Below are 17,819 nucleotides of genomic sequence, written 5' to 3'. Positions count from 1 at the left end.
AATACAACTGAACTACACACTTAAAAATGGTTAAGATGGTAAATTGTATGTTACTTATCTCTGTTTCATTAAAGTTTCTTACTGAGCTTTTAACTTGTTCTTTCATTTTGAGTATATTCCTCTGCTTCATTATTTTGATTGACTCTCTGTGTTGGTTTCTATGCATTAGATGAAACAGCCACATCTTCCAATCTTAAAAGGAGTGATTTTGTGTAGCAGATGAACTTTATCATTCAATCCTGCCCTAGCTCTTGGTTGTCTCTGAAACTTGTAATTTTTCCAAGCAGTGTGTTTTTTAAAAAGACTATTTATTTTAGAGAGAGAGAGCAAGCAGCAGAGCAAGAGAGAAAATCTCAAGCAGACTCCCTGCTGAGCATGGGGCCCAATGTGGGGCTGGATCTTATGACTCTGAGATCATGACCTGAGCCGAAATCAAGAGTTGGATGCTTAACCGACCAAGCCACCCAGGCACCCCTTGTCTTATTTTTAATAGCTCCCTGTTGTTGAGGGTGTGCCAAGACCAATCAGTGTCCCAAAGGGAAGGATCCCATCTAGCACCTAGATTCAGGATGTTTGGAAGCCAGACCCTCAGGCAGTAGCTTTTAAAACATATATATGCAAATATATACAGTCCTGTGGGGCCACAAGCATAATTCCTGCAGACCACCAAGCCAGGTGATCTAGAGATACCTCCTTGGTGGCAGTTGCAAAAATTGGGGCTCCGGATAGGTAAGTTCTTTTTTTTTAAGATTTTATTTATTTATTTATTTGAAGGGGGGAGGGGCAGTGAGAGAGGGAGAGAAAGAACCCCAAACAAACTCTGCAGAGCCCAGAGCCTAACATGGGGCTTGATCCCATGACCCCGAGATCATGACCTGAGCCGAAATCAAGAGTCAGACACTCAACCGACTGAGCCTCCCAGGTGCCCCTGTAAGTTCCTTTTTGAGAGATACCAGTAAGCTGTAGTGAGGCAGAGGGGGAGCACAAAGATGGTATCCACTGGCCTAGTTCTCCAAGAGCACCTTTGTAGCCTCTAGATGTGTGCCAGACCTGAAACCTCTCCATCAGGGTGAAGCTCCTGGACAAATAAATAGGCCTCTTTCACAGAAAGACTGGGATTGCATTTCAGTCTGCTGTCTGTGCCGTGTCCTGGTTATGGTACCCTGCCAAGAACTGTCTCTCTGATTGTTACAATCCTGTGGGACACAAGAACTCAAGGACATTGAAGATGACACAAACAAATGGAAAGACATTCCATGCTCATAAATTGGAAGAATTAATTGTTAAAATGTCCATAGTACCGAAAGCAATCTACAGATTCAATGCAATCCCTATACCTGTAGTATTTTTCACAGAACTAGAACAAATAATTCTAAAATTTGTATGGAACCACAAAAGACCTTGAATAGCTAAAGCAATCTTGAGAAAGAACAGAGCTGGAGGTATCACAATCCCAGATTTCAAAGTATACTACAAAACTATAGTGATCAACAGAGTATGGTACTGTCACAAAAATAGACACATAAATTAATACAACAAAATAGAGAGCCCAGAAATAAACCCACGCTTATATGGTCAATTAGTCTATGACAAAGGAGGCAAGAATTGTATACAATGGGGAAAAGACAGTCCATTCAATAAATGGTGTTGGGGAAACAGGACAGCTACATGCAAAAGAATGAAACTGGACTACTTTCTTACACCACATACAGAAATAAACTCAAAATGGATTAAAGACCTAAAAGTAAGACTTGAAATCATAAAACTCCTAAAAGAAAACTTAGGCAGTAAACGCGTAGACATCGGCTGTAACAATATTTATCTGGATCTGTCTCCTCAAGCAAGGGAAACAAGGGCAAAATAAACAATGGGGACTACCTCAAATTAAAAAGGTTTTGCACAGCAGAGGAAACCATCAACAAAATGAAAAGGCAACCCACAGAATGGGAGAGGATATTTTCAAATGATATATCTGATGAGGGGTTAATATCCCAAATACATAAAGAACTCATATAAATCAATACCATCAAATCCCAATCTGATTAAAAAATGGGCAGAGGACCTGAACAGACATTTTTCCAAAGAAGTCATACAGATGGCCAACAGACACATCCTTGACATCACACTAATCATCAGGGAAACACAAAACCACCACCTCACACTAGTCAGAATGGCTACCATCCAAAAGTATATAACAATATAAAAATTGTTGATGAGGATGTGGAGTAAAGGGAACCCTCCTGCACTGTTGGTGGGAATGTAAATTGGTTTAGTTACTATGAAAAACAGTATTGAGTTTCCTAAAAAAATTAAACATAGAAATACCATATGACCCAGTAATTCCACTTCTGGGTATTTTCTGAAGAATACAAAAACACTAATTCAAAAGATATATCCATCCCTATTTTTTTTTAAGATTTTTTAAAAAATTTATTTGACAGAGAGAGAGACAGTGAGAGAGGGAACACAAGCAGGGGGAGTGGGAGAGGGAGAAGCAGGCTCTCTGCCGAGCAGGGAGCCCAATGCAGGGCTCAATCCCAGGACCCTGGGATCATGACCTGAGCCGAAGGCAGACACTTAACGACTGAGCCACCCAGGCGCCCCTCCATCCCTATGTTTATTGCACCATTATTTATAGTAGCCACCATTATTTATAGTATAGTGGAAACAACTTAAGTGTCCATTGATAGATGACTGGATAAGGAAGATGTAGTGTATACATACAGAGGAATACTACTCAGCCATAAAAAGAATGAAATCTTGCCATTTACAATATGGATGGAACTAGAGGGTATTATGCTAAGTGAAATAAGTCAGACAGAGAAAGACAAGTACCTTATGATTTCACCTATATGCAGGATCTAAAAAGCAAAACAAATAAAACAAAAAAACTAGAAACAGATTCATAAATATAGAGAATATGGTGGTTGTCAGAAGGGAGAGGGATGGGGGGATGGGTGAGATAGGTGAAGGGGATTAAGAGATACAAACTTCCAGTTATAAAATAAATAATTCGCTGGGATGAAAAATACAGCATAGGGAATATATAAAATATTGTAATAACTGTATGATGATAGATGGTAACTACACTTACAGTGAGCATTTTATAATGTATATAATTATTGAATCACTATGTTGTACACCTGAAACTAATATAAAACTGTATATGAACTATACTTCAATTGAAAAAAATAAAGAAAATCTACAGTTAAAATAAATAAATAAATAAATGAAAATAAAATGAAAAAAAAAAAAACCCAAACAAAAATTCAAGCTCATAGTTACAGAGAACATATTGGTGATTACCAGAGGCAGGGGGTTGGGGGTGGGGACAAATGGGTGGGGGGGAAAAAAAGGAACTCTTTCTCCTTTGGTTGCAGTCCTGTGGGATCCAAGAGTGTAAGCCTCACTGGTCATTACAGTCAGGTGATGTAGAGGTGTCCCCTTGGCAACAGTGGCAAAAATCAGGGTGTTAGAGGAGACTATAAGTTTCCCTCTGGGAGATACTGGTGAGCTGGAGCAAGGCAGAGGAAGAGCACAAAAACTGTGTCTGCCTGCCTCCGTTCCCTGAGGGAAACTTAGTAGGCCCCTAGTTATTTGCTAATCCAGAAGCCTGCCCATCAGGCTGGAGCTGCTGGACCAGCAGATAGGCCTCTTTCACAGAAAGACTGGGTTTGTGTTTCAGTCTGCTGTGTGTACGGTGCCCTTGGAGTATAACTGATTGTTACAGTCCCATGGCACCTGGGATTGGAAACCCCCTCTGGCCTCCAGAGACAGGTGATCAAGAGGTGTCTCCTAAGCAGTAGCTGCAAAAACCAGGGCACCAGACTCATGTAAAAGTTCCAAATGGGGAGATCCTGGAGCTCTGGAGTATGGCAGAGGGAGAGTGAAGATGGCACCTCTTCACTGGAGGGCAGTGGGAGAAGAAGAGAAAGAAAGATGGTGCCTGCCAGAGAGCAGGCCCCTAGATGTGTGCTAAATCAGATGCCTGCCTCTCAGACTGACACATTAAAGTTAGCAAATAAGCCTCATTCACAGAAGTCTGGGTGCCTCTTGATCGACTGTCTCTGTGCTGAGCCTTGGGGTTGGTGAGTCTATGTGAACACTTCAAGAGTCGTTTTTTAGTTTGGTCTAGTGTTGTGAGTTTTATGGACTTGAGCCTCATTGGTTTTCAAAACTAGATGTATTGGGGGGCTTGTCTCTCAGGCTTAGGTCATAAAATTAGGGTACCTAATGTGGGTAAAAGCAAAATCCTTTTCTTCTTGGGGAGAAGCTCCAGGTTTTGAGTTTCCTCCCAGATCCCTCCCAGTTGAGTTCCCTCCCTGGTCACTGTGCCAGGGATGGGGTTTATGGTGAGATATGGTGAGATTGTGCCCCAGCCTCTCCTACTTGCTTTGATGTGGGCCTTCTCTTATTGGCCCTATGTGTAGGACCATAAGGACCACTCAGCCAGTTTTTGTTGTTGTTGTTGTTGTTTCCAGAAGAAGTTCTTTAATATGTAGCTGTAGATTTGGTGTGTCCCTGGGAGCAGGTGAGTTCAGGATCCTCCTAAGCTGCCATCTTGAACCAGAACCTGGTAAATTTTATGTTATATGTATTTTAACACAATAAAAAAATCTGGAGAAAAAGATAGTGACGGCAAAGGAAGGGACAATGTTCTATCTTATTCCCAGTAAACCTACAAGTATTCTGCATGGGATCTTGGGGTTGCAGAGCTGTGAGGAGCCAGCGCGTAGCTAAGGCCAGTTAGCAACTAACATAGCTGCCAGTGGGTCCCCACAGGACCAGAGGGACAGGGACACAAATGCCAGGACAGCATGCTGAGGGCTTGGCGATGCCTTTATGGGGGCATTCCCACAGTTTTGGCTCTTGCTCTGGAGTAAGAGCAGTAGAGAGATAGGATGTTTGGAGACAGTGTGTGACAACCTCTTATGACAGCCAATAAAGTACAAGTTGATAGTATCTAATGTGAATGAAACTTCTTAATATTAAAAATGCCCTGGAGCATGTGTACTGCCATCTGTTGGGCAATTCTAGGGACCCCTGGCTAGGCCTGATATTCCTTTTTATTTTTTTTAATGTTGAAATAAAATTTTAATAGATAAGAATTCTTATTACACCGGAGTACAATAAAATAGACCATGACCTCAAGACGTTCCAGGAGAGAGAAAAATAAAAGGGAAATTCATTTGAAGTATACAACTATCACCTTGAAAGACAAAAAACAAATTTTCAGTTGGGCAGTTAATCTAATAAGAAAAAACCAGAAGACAAAACAAACCAAACCCCCCACCCCCAAATCAGTGAAGATACTGCATTTATTGTATTGGAGAGAAAGAAAAATGAGGACTCTCAATATAAATACTAGAGGGATGAAAATAAGAACCAGATTATACATTCAAATAAAGAAACTTTTCCAGTGAAGCATATTTAATCTGGTTTATGCCTTCAGTAAAGACTTAATCATATGTACTTCAAGTGTTCTAGGCATAGGGAATACAGTTACAAACAAAACAAACGAAATCTCTGCTCTTAGGGAGTTTAAATTCTTGGACAGAGTGGGTGGAGACAGATCATATATACTGTCTAGAAGAAACCTAATTTACAGATAAAAGCAAAGTAGGTAGGTTAAAAGTAAATGATCAAAAAGATATACAATGCAAACACTAAAAATAAATGACAAACAAAAACCCCAGCTGTATTGGCAACACTAATATAAAAAATATGCTTCAGAACAAGGAATATTAGCAAAGATAAAGAGGGATGTTATATTTTGATAAAGTGGTCAACTCACCAAGAAGATATCTGCACCTAGCAATGGAGTTTTAAAATACATGTAGCAAATAGTGAAAGAACTAAAAGAAGAAACAGACAAATTCACTATTATAGTTGGAATACATATCCCAGGTATTGATAGGAAAAGTACACAGAAAGTCAGTAAGAGTATAGAAGTCTTTTTTTTTTTTTAAAGATTTTATTTATTTATTTGAGAGAGAGAAAGCATGAGAGGGGGGAGGGCCAGAGGGAGAAGTAGACTCCCTGCCGAGCAGGGAGCCCGATGCGGGACTCGATTCTGGGACTCCAGGATCATGACCTGAGCTGAAGGCAGTCGCTTAACCAACTGAGCCACCCAGGCGCCCAAGAGTATAGAAGTCTTGAACAACACCATCAACCAAATTGACTTAACTGGGATTTATAGAATACTCCACCCAGCAAGAGCAGGATACATATTCTTTTCAATGGCACATTGAACATTCACCACTCTAGATCATATTGTGGGCCATAATGTAAACTCTAAAAAATTTAAAACAATTGAAATTACACAAATTAAGTTTTCAAAGCATAATGGAGTTAAACAGAAAGATGTTTAGATGATCTTTAAAATATTTAGAAATTAAAGAACATATTTATCAAAATATGTTTTGTCAAAAACAAAATAAGGGAATTTAGAGAATATTTACAACTGAATGAAACTAAACATGCAAAATATAAAAATTTGTGGAACACAGCCAGAGATGTAGTTAGAGGGATATTTAGAGCATTAAGAAGAAAGACCTCAAATCAATGATCTAGGCTTCCTTTTTAAGAAATTAGAAAAAGAGAAGCAAATTATTTAAGTTTTGTTTATTTAAATAATCTCTACACTCCGCATGGGGCTCGAACTCATGACCCTGAGATCAAGAGTCATATGCTCTTCTAGCTGAGCCAGACAGGTGCCCCAAGAGAAGCAAATTAAATCCAAATTATGCAGAAAGAAGGAAATGAAGAGCAAACTTCAGTAAAAATAAAAATAGAAAATCCATAGAGATAGCCAAAGAAAGGAAAAGCTGGTTCTGTAAGAAGAGCAACTAAAATGGATACATTTCTAACTAGACTGACTAGGGGAAAAAAAGAATGCACAAACTACCAATACCAGGAATGAGGTGACATATTTAGCAATTCTACAGTTATTAAACAGACCAAAAAAAAAAAAAAAAGGAGTATTATAGACTTTATGCTCCAAAATTTGACAATTTAGGACAGGGGCCAGCATGTTATGGTTTCTGGGCTACATGAGCCCATGAGCTAACAATTGTTTTTACATTTTTAAAAAGGTTGTTAAAAGGAGGAGAGGGGGAGGAGGTGAGGGGAGGGAGAGGGGGAGGAAAGGAAGAAGAAAAGAATATGTGACAGAGAATATATATGACCTGCAAAGGCTTTAATATTTACTACTTGGTCTTTTACATAAAAAGTTTTCTGGCACCTGACTTAAATGAAATTAGACAAATTCTTTGAAAGACTCAAATTACCAGTGATTGCACAAAAAGAAATAGCCCAAATAGTCCTACTTGTATTAGGACAGGGTTTGTGCTAGGTAAGGTGTGTGAGATTAAGTGAAGGTACCAAATTTGAGGAGGTACTTACTTTTGGGATCTCCTTAATTAAAGAAAGTGAATGTTTCTTAAGTGTTGTGCCACTCTGGAAAACAGTTTGTCAATTTCCTATAGAGTTAAATATATATTTACAGTATTATCCTGTAATATTACTCCTATGTATTTACCCAAAAGAAATGAAACCAAATGCTCATACTAAGTGCATATATGAGTGTTTATCATAGCTCTGTTCATAATCACCAAAACGACCCAAATGTCAAAAAACTGGTGAACGGACAAATTGTGTTACAGCTATTCAGTGGAATACTACTGAGTGATAAAAAGGAATGCACTACTGTTTCATGCCAAGTGTATGAATATCATATAGATTATCCAAAGTGAAAGAAGTCAGATTCTTTCTGCATACTGCATGATTTCATTTTTGTAATTTTTTTTAAAGATTTTATTTATTTATTTGGCAGAGAGAGACACAGTGAGAGAGGGAACACAAGGAGGGGGAGTGGGAGAGGGAGAAGCAGGCTCTCTGCTGAGCAGGGAGCCCGATGCGGGGCTCGATCCCAGAATCCTGGGATCATGACCTGAGCCGAAGGCAGACGCTTAACGACTGAGCCACCCAGGCGCCCCTGCAATGTTTTGATAATAGCGAAATTAATAAGGATAGAAACACAGAGCCGTAGTTGCCAGGGGCTGGGGTAGTGGGAGGGATTTGATTACAAAGAGGCAAGGGAAAATTTTGAGGGGTGATGAAATTATCCTATACTGGGATTGTAGTGGTCATTACACGACTGAATATGTTCATCAAACACACAGAATTATTTATTAAAAAGGGTTAATTCTGCTATATATAAACTATAACAATTTAAAGAAGGAAAAAATGAGTGGGGAAGTTTTTATAAACATGTAGAGAATTTCTAGAATATGTGAAAAGTGAAAAAAAGCACAAAGTGCAAAAGAAAACCTAAAATATGTTAATTTTTGGATAAAAGAAAGCAAAATAAGAAAATAAATAAGAATATAGAAGAGTGGAATGACACTAGTAACCAAATGATTCAATTGATATTTTAGAATATTCTGTCGAGCATGAGCAGAATACACACATTCAAGTATACCCAGAATATTCACTGTGATAAACCATATTGTTGTCTGTGAAACAAGTCATAAATTTTAACAATTTGAATCATAGGAAGTATGCTTTCTCACTATAACAGAATTAAATTAGAAATCAATAACAGAAAGATATGTGGAAAATCCCCAAATATTTGGAAATTAAATTAGTGAAGGAATTTAGGGGAAGTAATGTCAAACGCATTTCCAAATCTATGTACTAGTGATCAGCTAAATTTCCAGGCCTAGAAGGTGGTGCTTGCATGTAAAATTTAATGTAAACGAAATCTCCCAAAGTAAAAAAATTATGCATAGAAAAAAGAGTAGAAGGAAATACATGGAAATTTAGAAATGAAGATTTGTTTGGGTGATAGAGGTGTAGGTTAATTTTTCTACATCTGAGTTTTCCAAATTGTTTTTAGCTAAAGGTTGTATATTTAATTTTTTAAAAATTTTATTTATTTGAGAGAGAGAGAGAGCATGAGTGGGGGGACGGGGGGCAGAGGGAGAGGGAGAATCAGACTCCCCGCTAAGCAGGGAGCCCGATGTGGGGCTCGATCCCAGGACCCTGAGATCATGACCTGAGCCGAAGGCAGACACTTAACCGACTGAGCCACCCACGTGCCCCAGGTTATATTTTTTAATCTTGAAAAGCATTACACACAAAAGTCTGAGGTAATCAAAGAACTTGTTAACAGCTCTCAGCTGGAGAGTTACCTCCTCCATGAAGCTTTCCTCGACTTTCCTAGCTGGCTTCACGCCCTTTCTCTGCATACCACCATGACCCAAGGTGGCCTCTGTCTTAGCCTTTCACCTGTTTTATAATCATCTGTGTCTGTGTCTCTCTCTTCACAGTCTGGGCTCCTTGAGGCAAAGATTGTTTCTGGGCACAGAGTAAGCATTAGTTTACCGGATGAATGAAAGAATGTTAAATATACCATTTAACATTAGATATAACATCTATATTCCCTAGACCATAGATACACCATAGATTAGGTTGGATTACCATCCCTCTTACATCAATAAACAGGAAATGTGTGGGGAATTCTGTGAAATAGGACTTTGGAATGGAACCAGAGGTGCGGCTGCTGGATGTTGGTCACAGAGGCCAGACACTATGTCAAAACCAAGCTTAACCTATCCCATAACAACCAGCCAGTGACTAGTTTGATCTTAAAACAAGGGATGTTGGAGGCTTGAGCCATGGACATTGATAAGTTATAGAGGGTTCCTACAAAGCTAATACCAAGATGGCCTGGAGCCTAAAGGAAGTTTCTTTGGGGGTACAACATTAAGAACTGCCTTTCCCATTCGGGATACCAGAGCCCTAACTGTTCCTAAGCAGGGGCACAGAGGAAGTTCAGCCCAGGCTGATGCCCCTGAAGGTGCAAGCTGGGTCCGTGCTAAGAAAGATGAGTGCGAGTTCTGGAGGGGAAGAATAGGGGATGGAAGAGCTGGCCTAGAATGGAAAATAACTCAAGCAGTAGGACGCCCTTCCAGAGCCCTCTGGCCAATGTACCGCTGCGTTATTTTAATGCTGTGTGGCCACAACTTTGCTCCATCACAGGAGACCCACACGCTGCGCATCACCAGCACTGCACAGAGCTCAGCGACAGTTATCCTGGGCGAAACTGCAGCTGGATGCCAACTCTACACTGCGGATTTGCTGTGTGTCACCTTCAGGTTTTCCTTTCCACATCTAACAGATAACAAGTAAAGACTGGCAGGGATCTGTCTCTTATCTTTGGTAGTCTTCTGAGTTTATACCTGAGTCCTGTATGCTATTGTGTGTACCCAGATTTACGTAGAAATGTTAAAACAGCATCTGGAAAAGCAAATAACTGTTTGAAGTCTGTGCAGAAGGCACCAGATGGAAGCTTATAAGGCTCTTGCTCCCAAAAGCCGTACATCTAAAACATCCGTATGATTTTAAAAAAATCATTCATCAATCCTAGGCTTTGCTATTGATAAAATGTACATGTGTAAGCATGCATCTGTGTGTTGGGGTGGTGGGCAGAATAATAGTCCCCAGAGTTGTTCATGCTCTAATCCTTGGACTCTGTAAATGTTACAAGGTAAAAGTGACTTTGCTGATGTGATTATGGGTATGGACCTTGAGACAGGGAGATTATCCAAATGGGCACGATCTAATCACATGAGTCCTTAAAAGGGGTAAACCCTTCCGATTGCAGTGGGAGAGACACAGCAACAGAAGTGTCAGAGAATGAGGAGGATTCAGTGCCCTGTTACTGGTCTGAGCTCTAGGGGGCTAAATGCATTGATGAGAGAAGCCTCTAGTGGCTAGGGACAGCCTGAGATGACAGCCAGCAAGGAAATGGGGACCTGAGTCCAACAGCCACAGGGAATTGCATTCTGCCAAAGCCTGGATGAGCAAAGAAGTGGGTGGGTGCTTCCCTGGAGCCTCCAGAGAGGAATGCAGCTCTCCTAGCACCTTGGTTTTAGCGAGCAAGATCCATGTTGGATTTCTGATCCATAGAACTGTAAGGTAATAAATTTATGTTGTTTTAAGTTTGTGGCAGTTTGTTCTACCAGCAATAGAAAACTAATACAGGCAAGACATCATACACTGCATGTATTTAAAAGGTGAAAGCTTCTGAACCAGTTTTCAAATCTGTGGACCACAACCCATTAATCTGTGGGCTGTAACAAGTATTAAATTTTTTTGAGGTGTCTTTATTATACCTCAGTAAAAAAAGAAAAAGAACAAAATATCACAGTGCATTTCACAGATTCTTATCCCAAAACTGTACCCATTGTGACAAATATTGACACCAATTGTGACAAATTAGTGAGGGAGACAGTACAAGGGGTGTAGTAGGTGGGCTGCAAATCATGTCTCCAGCTCTTGTTACTGATATCACTTGATTCAGTAGTAAATGGCAATCCGTTTTACCATTATCAAAATGGAGGAGGTGGATTTGTAGAGTTTAATTTTAATATTATTGTAATTTATAGCTGTGAAATGAAGGAGAATTTTACCTGTAGTTAGTAAGTATGAGATTTCCCGCTGAGTTAATCTATGAACATTCACATAAGTTTCAACCAGGTATATGTATAGTGACTTTGTCCTTGAGGGTTCTGGGATGGAATAAATTTGTGAACAGGCATTAAACAAAGTTATTCCTAATTTTTAGCTATTGTATTGTTTACTTTCCAACCCCCCTCCCCCCGGGTCGTATATACATATGAATAGAATAATACTTGATATGAACTTTGTAATGGTTTTACATGATTGAATGTGCAAGTGCAAAGTGCTGTTTCACGAACTATTTCTCAGTTTTGTCGATATGTTTACCAGTGCTAGGTCAGGATGTGAAACGTGCTACGGTGGTTGCAGTCTAAACACTGTTCTAGATTGGTTCATTAGAATGCAGTTGCTATGGATAAACCTTATATCATGATCAAACAATCTGTGGTGTTGGGATTTTTGTTGTTGTTGTTACAAGACTGCTTACAAAGACAAAATATTAAGAAAAAGAAAGAATTCCCAGTGAGTAGAGGTTTTGTTTTCAAGTATCTTTGAGATACAGGCCTCAGGCTAGCATATGGGGTAGAGATTCCTCAGAAAGCACATAAAACAATCATGGAACTTCTCCCCTCCAAACCTCTATTTCTGATCAGGGTAACAAGGATACAATTTCTAGTTGCTGTCTTTACTCCCAGCAAGGGGATCCCTTGCCCATCCAACTCCAGGTCTGCCTCAGCTGGTGTCCCCAAGGCCACTCTACGTGCACTGGCACAGGGTCACACTTCTTTGTGGCTTTGGGCTGTGTAACAAATTACACCAAACACAGGGGCATTAAAAAAAAAAAAAAGGAACATTGTCTTACATAGTTTCTGCAAGTCAGGAATTGGAGAGTGGCTTAACAGGGGTGATTCTGGCTTAGGGTCTTTCACCAGGTCAGAGTTAAGATATGGGCAAGGATTACAGTCATCTGACAACAGGAGGATCCATTTCCAAGAGGCTGCAAAGCTGATGCTGGCTGTTGGTTGTAGGCCTCATTTCCTGCTCATGTAGATGTCTCCTTGGGGCTGTTTGAGTCTCAACACCAACGTGGCAGTTGGCTTATCCCAGGGCGAGTGATGCCAGAGAAAGCAAGATGGAAATTGCAATGTCTTTTATGACTTAACCTCAAAAGACCTACTCCATAATTTCCACACTTTCCTACAGGTAATGCAGGTCATCCATGTTTGCTATGGGAGGGGACCACACAGGGTGTGAATACCGGGAGGCAAGAATCTTTGCAGGCCATTTCCAAACCTCCCCACAACCTCCTGAAGCAATCTGATATACAGAGTGGACTATTTTACTTTATTTTAGCAGAATAAAGACCTAAATTATAGTTACCAAGAGGTGATTATTCAAGTTTCTGCAAGAATATAATTGAAATCAGCCCAGGAGTGAGAGGATGAACCCATATTGAATTGAACCTATATTAAAAGAACAGTAAGAAATCATTATGACATCGACACCCTATTGAAGAATCCTAAGACAGAGAAATGCTAGAGAAAATCAGGACTTGGAAACTACCCCTCCCATTCCAAATGCCCAAAGTTTGGGTGATGATAGTTGGAAATTATACCTCCAGTTGCCGTGTGAAAATGCAAGTGATGACCCCTGACTGTTGTACATGCTCTACCTCTTGTACAGCCAGATGATGGAGGTGGTCTGGCCGAGCTGGAGCAGGTGCAGTAAAGTTTCCCGAGGAACTATTAGTGTCTTCTCACTTTGGGGATGGTTTAGCTGAGCCTCTTCCAAGAGGAGTGGGGAGGGAGTGGCAACAAAGAGAGTCAGTTCTGTGTCTGGAGGGCTTGCTCACTCAGGAGCATGAGCATGACATGCATCCTACAGAGCTGGTGAGCACCAGGGTTGATCTTTGAGTCCTGAGAGATGGTACAGCTTGCTCATCCCAGAGCCATGATTACCCCAAAGGTTGGGCTTTATCTTTAGACCTAGTGGGCCATGTCTAGTCAGTCTGTGGAATTAGGACTTATTTGGGGGAGAAAGTAAAGCTTGTTGGTACTTGTGGACCTCATTACCCACATGCTACGGACCTGCAAACCAGTCAAGCCATTGCTCCTGTCTCACGGGTGGGGACACATTTTAGCTGTTGCCTTTTGGACCTTCATCTGCATATTCTTTTGCCTCTTCTCCTTTTCCTCTACTTTGTTTGGCCACATATTTAAAATAAGTTTTTTAAAATTTATTTTTATTTTTATTTTAAGATTTTATTTATTTATTTGACAGAGAGAGACACAGCGAGAGAGGAAACACAAGCAGGGGGAGTGGGAGAGGGAGAAGCAGGCTTCCCACGGAGCAGGGAGCCCGATCCCAGGATCCTGGGATCATGACCTGAGCTGAAGGCAGATGCTTAATGGCTGAGCCACCCAGGCGCCCCTTAAAATATGTTTTGAAAATAAGTGTGTTTACTTTATTTATTTATATATTTTTTAAGATTTTATTTATTTATTTGACACAGAGAGAGAGATAGCGAGAGCAGGAACACAAGCAGGGGAATTGGGAGAGGGAGAAGCAGGCTTCCCGCTGAGCAGGGAGCCCGATTTGGGACTCGATCCCAGGACCCTGGGAACATGACCTGAGCTGAAGGCAGACGCTTAACGACTGAGCCACCCAGGCGCCCTGTTTACCTTTTTCAGATGGGTAATGTCACATGTTTTAAATTTTAAAGGGTATAAGAGTGATATAAAAGGATATAGAGTGACAGTTTCTCTCCTATCCAGTGGTGGTACATGTTTACAACTTGCTTTCAAAAAATGTGGTCTCATGTAACAATGTGTGTCGACTATACTTCAATTAAAAAAAATTATAAAAAGGAAAAAAAAGCAGCCTCTTTCTCCAGCAGGATAGCTTGGTCTTCTCTGTGGGGAGTTTGGACCCTGAGAGTGAAAGCAAAAGCAGAAACTGCCAGGCCTCTTAAGGTTTGGGCTTGGAAGTCCAGATTTAAGGGGTGAGGTGATAGACTCCACCTCTTGATGGAAGGAATGACAAAATCACATTGCAATAGGGAGGCATGATTCAGTGGAGGGCACACTGCATAGATCAGATGGCACCAGGTGTCCCTGTTGCCACAGCCCAGGGGCACAGGCCTGCTAAAGGACCGAGACCTCATCATAGGATTGCAGAATGGATTAGAGAATGCCTGCCCTCCCATCAACCTTACCACCACATCAACAGGGCTCCTGTATAATAATGTAGATTACAGCTGACAGAACTATAATGATCAGGCTCTATTTAAGAAGCAGTTGCTAGGGAAACCCAGATATAACAGAGGAGACAAAAACAAGGACACTAGAGGAAATGGAGGTCTCTGACATGTACAGCTATGGCAAACAGTAAACAGCCTAACTGCTGGCCAGAAAAACACAAAACTTCACACTGAGGCCTATTTACCTTAGTTCCTTTTACCCAGTACATCATATATGGGTTTTAAGCAAAATTCACAGGCATACAGGCAGAGATTTTGGAATTATGACAGTGGGATCTTTAAAGTAACTTTAACGAGCTAAGGGCTCTAATGGAAAAAGCGGACAATATACAAGAACTTCTCTCTGTGTCCTTGCAAGATAGAAGGGCAAGGGAGCTCTCCTGTTCTCTTTTTATAAGGGCACTAATCCCATTCATGAGGGCTCCACTCTCATGACCTAATCACCTCCCCAAAGCCCTACCTCTAAATACTATCACACTGAGGGTTACATTTTAACATATGGATTTTGGGAGGACACAAATATTCAGTGGTTGCCAGGGTTTTGGGGGAGAAGTATAGAGGTGAAGCATAGGGAATTATTTGAGTGGTGAAATTATTCTGTATGAAACTGAAAGGGTAGATACATGCTTTTATGCATTTGTGAAAACCTGTAAAACTGTACAATGCTGAGTGAAACCTGATGTAAATTATGGACTTTAATTAATAACAATTTATCAATCTTATTTCCATGATTTGAATTTTCAGAGTCCTTTTTCTTTTTGCATTTTTTTATTATGTTATGTTAATCACCATACATTACATCATTAGTTTTTGATGTAGTGTTCCATGATTCATTGTTTGCGTATAACACCCAGTGCTCCATGCAGAAAGTGCCCTCTTTAATACCCATCACCGGGCTAACCCATCTCCTACCCCCCTCCCCTCTAGAACCCTCAGTTTGTTTCTCAGAGTCCATAGTCTCTCATGGTTCGTGAGAGTCCTTTATATATTTTATACACAAGTGTTTTGTCAGATATGTGGTTTGAAATTATTCCCAATATTCCACTGTAGGGATATAACACTAATGCAAGATGTTAACGATAGGGCAAATTCTGTATTGGGTGTTGGGGTATGATGGGTATATGGAACTATATGTACTATCTGCTTAGTTATTCTGTAAAATTAAAACTGTACTAACAATAAAGTCTATTAATTATTTTTGAAAGTCTGAGTCTCATTTTTCTCATTTTACAATGATGAGAGAGGAGTAAGTTACTTCTTATATTTTTTCCATCTTTAACATTTAGGATTTCCCCCTTCTAAATAAAATTTATTTAGAGCAGTTTTAGATTCACAGCAAAATAGAGCAGGGAGTAGAGTTCCAGTATACCTCCTGTACTCACAGAAGCACAACTTCCACTAATCAATACCCACCGTGATACATTTGTTATAATTGATAAACTTACACTGATACATTCTTATCCCCCAAAGTCCGCAGTTTACACCAGGGTTCACTCCTGGTATTGTACATTCTATAGGTTTGACAAATGTATGATTACATGTATTCATCCCTAGAATATCATACAGAATAGTTTCACTACCCTACAAGTCCTCTATGCTCCACCAATTTGTCCCTCCTTCTCCTTAACCCAAGGGACATCTTTGTGGAATAGTTCTGCATCTTGATTTTAGTGATTACACAAATCTACATTTGATAAAATGACAGAACTGTACACACAGATTGTATCCATGTCAATTTTCTGGTTTTGACATTGTGCTCCTAGTTATTTAAGATATAATCGTTGGGGGAACCTGGGTAAAAGGTAAACGGGACCTCACTGCACTATCTTTGCAAATTGTTGTGATTCTGTAATTATTTCAAAATAAAAAAAATAAAAAAATAAAAAATCTGGTTTTGTTCAAATAAAACAGCACTGAATTTTCTGAGAAAGGTTTGGAAAAAGAGAAACCCAACTTTCTTAGAAGCTTTAAGGTTATCATGTAGTTGTATGTTATCACGAACCAAACATTGTTGTTCATAGCAGAAGACCAAGTTAAAACAAAAAAAGTGAAAACCCAACTCCATAATGTGGTGAATTAAAAAACAACTCCCTTTTAACAGAAGCATCACCTGAAGTGATTTAGAGTAGAAAACACACCATGGAAAGCTACTGGCACAAAAGCTCCCTCAAGAAATGAATTTTAAAACACTCATTTCCATTCCATATTTTAACTCCTTATGTTCCAGCAAAGAACAGAAAACCTAATAGCTACAGTTCTCCAGCACAGTGTAGACATACAGCTATTCGATTAAGAAAAGTGTTTTTAGTCCTTGTTCTGGCATTCTCAGGGGTAGGATTGTGTATGTCATATAACCAAAAGTCTGTCAAACTTTTACACTTTTTAAGTACTTTCAATGTATTTTTGGATTTTAGTTCACTTTGACTTAATTAAAAATATATACTCCAAAGAGGTATTCATTTGTGGGTGGGTAAAATGATCTGCCCTGTGTCACATATTCTGAAACAATTTTGCATAGTGATTTATATTTGCCAAAAAAAAAAAAAAAAAATCAAGGACAGAGTAGTCTTTGCACAGAAGTTGTCGCTGCCAGTATAAGCTAAAATCGGCTCATAAATTTTTTTTTAAAGATTTATTTATTTATTTGTCAGAGAGAGAAAGAGAGCGCACAAGCAGGGGGAGCAGCAGAGGGAGAGGGAGACGCAGGCTCCTTACTGAGCAAGGAGCCCCACGGGGGACTCGATCCCAGGACGCTGGGTTCATGACGTGAGCCGAAGGCAGACGCTTAACGACTGAGCCACCCAGGCGTCCCTCGTCTCATAAAATTTGAAGTCTCCCTTTCCCCAAAATTTAGGGGCTAAGATAAAGTCCAAGATGCTCAGAACATTAAGCAATTTTGTCCCCTTGTGCAGCAATGCTTTTAATGTAAGGGTTTAAGGAAGTACACTCCGAAGTGCCCCACAGTCCAAGTCGGAAAAGAGGCTGAAACCCGCATGCGGCTTCATCACCTGGTACGGTTTTTCGGTCTCAGCGGTCAGTCCTAGTCCCATTCCCTAGACTTTAAAGGTGCCGTCCTCCCCAACTACACTACACA

This window comes from Halichoerus grypus, chromosome 4, assembly GCF_964656455.1.
Source record: "Halichoerus grypus chromosome 4, mHalGry1.hap1.1, whole genome shotgun sequence".
Taxonomy (NCBI): Eukaryota; Metazoa; Chordata; class Mammalia; order Carnivora; family Phocidae; genus Halichoerus; species Halichoerus grypus.
The sequence above is the reverse complement of the archived record's forward strand: the minus strand, read 5'-3'. Positions refer to the sequence as shown.